This window comes from Brachycentrus maculatus, unplaced genomic scaffold, assembly GCF_059751285.1.
Source record: "Brachycentrus maculatus isolate JH-2025_06_01 unplaced genomic scaffold, ASM5975128v1 h1tg001623l, whole genome shotgun sequence".
NCBI lineage: Eukaryota > Metazoa > Arthropoda > Insecta > Trichoptera > Brachycentridae > Brachycentrus > Brachycentrus maculatus.
Window position 1 is genome coordinate 17,608 of NW_028282243.1, and position 3,237 is coordinate 20,844.

The 3,237-nt window shown below is 40.7% G+C and overlaps 1 pseudogene; it reads left to right on the forward strand.

Moving 5' to 3' along the window:
* Nucleotides 1-988: 988 nt before the first annotated feature.
* LOC148298772 (digestive cysteine proteinase 1 pseudogene) lies at nt 989-1,834 on the forward strand (annotated as a pseudogene).
* Nucleotides 1,835-3,237: the final 1,403 nt, after the last annotated feature.

The following is a 3,237-nucleotide window of genomic DNA, read 5'->3' on the forward strand; positions in this document are numbered from 1 at the left end:
TTGAAGGACTTGGCTAAGATTACAACATTCGAAACGCCTTTTTTTACTAATGCACTCCCGTTGCTGAACACAGCCTCCGGTTCTATTATAATCTTATGCACAGAATTTTATAGCAGGAATCCCAGATCCTAGTACCGGCACACAATCCCCGCAGTCTCTTCATAAATCGGCGAAGTGAATTCCGGCACACTCACAAACTCGCACTTTGCCGAATCTCCCAAACCCCGATGATTTCTACTGCTTTGGTCATGAATATGCAGGACTGTGTTATCTTCTCTGAGAAGCTCGACCAAAGATTTTATGAGCAGCTTCTCTTGAAACTATCGGTTGTTATATAAATCGAGATTTTTCGAGCAGATCGCATTCTCGATAGTGATCACTTTCTTTTAGATTTTGTGAACGGGGGTTGGTTCATCTGGTTTTTTCTGCATTTCCTTTTATTGTTGGGGCTTTTGAACGGCTTACTCTTTGCTGGGTTGCTTTTCCTTTTTAGGGGCTTTTTATTTTTTCTTTTGGTTTTGATCTTTGTCGTCGGGAACCAGCTTGGCTTATAAATCGAGTTTTTTTTGTTCTTTCTTGAGGGCTTGCTTTAATTTCCAAGCATCAGTGTTCGCTTTTTCTTCTTTCTTTTTCTCCTCTATTGGCGGCTATTCTGACATCGTTTCAATGGTATGGTTAGATTTCTTTTATATTATTTCAATTAAATTGTTTCCATCCCATTTAAACATTTTAAAGGGCCTATAATGCAATTAATGAACAAATCATTCGGAATTTTGGTAGCACTGGCTGCTGCTGCAATTTTATTCATGAGCTTCAGTATGGAGCCATAGTCCAAGAGGCACTACTTAGTGTCTGAAGATCGGGCCCGGGCTTTTGATTCGTTCGAGAAGTGGGTAGAACAGCATGCCAAAAACTATAGGGAAGCTGAGGTAAATTTGTGTTAATTCAGGAAAAGTCTTACAGGTTCCAGAAGTTTGTCTAAAACTATTTGTTCGTCAAAGAACACAACGCAAAGTTTTTGCTTGGGTTGGAGACATTTGACGTGGAGCTCAATAAGTTTGCGGATCTTGATAACATCGAATTTAGGGCACTCTACACTGGCCTCAGAAAAAAAGATCCCGAAGCCACTTCACAATGCAAGGGGACTGTCGATATTCTCGATCAACCTCCTCATTCTGTTGATTGGGCTGGCAAAGCTGTGTCTACTGTCAAAAATCAAGGAAATTGTGGCTCATGCTGGGCCTTCTCAGCCGCAGGAGCCCTGGAAGGTTTGAGTGCTCTTTCAGATGGCAAGATTGTCGATTATTCCCCTCAACAACTTGTGGACTGCGCAGGAGGTGTCTACGAGAATGAAGGATGCAATGGCGGAGATATGGCAAATGCATTTTGGTATGTAATAGATAACGGGATTTCACTTTAATCTAAATACCCCTACAAGGCCAAAGATCAACAGTGCAGTTATAAGCCAGCAACCATGAAAGCCTATCAGATAAAATAATGTGCCCATGTTCCAGCTAATAAGACAATTGCTCTCCAAAGTGCTGTAGCGAAGCAGCCTGTTGCCATTTCAGTTTAAGCTGACAGTCTTCGATTCCAATTTTACAGCAAGGGAGTTTTCTCAGGAAAGTGTGGCATCGATCTTGATCATGGTATCGTGCTCACTGGATACGGCAGCTTAGATGGCAAAGACTATTGGACATGCAAGAACTCATGGGGTGCTGATTGGGGGTTAAAGGGCTATATCTTGCTTGAAAGAGCCGAGGATGGACCAGGCCAATGCGGTGTTCTAATGGATAACACTGTCCCATTGCTTTGATCAAAGGAAATTTAGAATCAGTCATTATTATACGTAATAAATATATTCATATCCGGATAAAGGCTGCTATGAAATATGATATGGTTTTCTAATTAGAATAAGATTTCGACTCTAAAAATAGTATTTATAACTACTAAAAATAGTATTTATAACTAATGAGTCTCCTCCATGGAAACTACTAAAGCGCATCTATGAGTCAGGACTAAAACTTAATGCCACAGTTTCATGCTGAGTCGACTCTAGAAGTGGATCTTTAGGGACTGCAAATGTACTTCAACGGGGTGAGTTTTGATTATTCAAAATTAACAACATGCCAAGATGGCTTATGGCTGGAGGATTCTGTTGAGAAGACCCGCGTTCAAATTGATTTACCCAACAACATTTTGTAGAAATTCGACTACAAGTACATCGCCGAGAAATACTGCTGCGAAATTGCGAAGTCCCTCTCTCGAATGACCCATAATATATTTATCGCTGCTTCAAAGAGGCCCAAATAGTGGGAAAAACTTCGAAAGAGCTTGGTTCTCTCACATTGTGTGCCGATCCTTTCGCGAATTCCTCCAAAGACCAAACATATCATTAACGTACTTCGACAAATCGCGATCCCGAAAATTAGAATTCTCATTGAAAACTCAGACACTTTCGCCTAGATTTTTAAGCTTTGCTATTTAGCGACCCAACGATCTATGTCTCAGCCAAAAAAGGAGAAATAAAACTCATAAATTGACAGCAACCAACAAATCTAATGGATTGTCACAAAATATGAATAGAGCTTCGAAAGAGTGCATTATTTGGTACAATTCTTCTAAACTAACTTGGTGCTGACCACCTATTTGGCTGACCTGAATATGTGCCTGGTTTCATAGCAGATACATGCCGGGCTTTCGGGTATCTTATAGTTGTCATTGAGTCCACATATGAAATAGAGCAAAAGCAAATCCAACATCAAAAATATTAATCTTGTGTTATAAAAACTGCTCAGTGTAGTAAAGACAACGTTTGCATGCGTTCGTCCGTCAAGCAAATCACTTCTTGTCCTTAAAGAGATGCTTTTAGGGGATGAACTGTCCTACTTTATAAGCCAACATATTCGGAAAATCACTCAATCCAGTCAGACTCGCAGGGTGTTAATACATTTGCTCAGCTACTTTTGCCACATCAATTTGCAATTCGTGGAGGCTATCTATTCGGAAGCGCCTATGGGCCTAGCTGAAATGATCATGTCCGAACTCTCTATCCTATATGCCAAACACCCAGCCCGAAGCTAAGCAGATAATTAGATGCTTGAGCACTTCCTATTAATTTTGGAGGAGTATTCAACAAATGACAACGAGACCTGTAAGACAGTGCCTATGCATAAAATTGGCCTCGGTTTGACAATTGTCAACGCCTTCTTGCCATATTTCGAGTGGCTTCGCGAG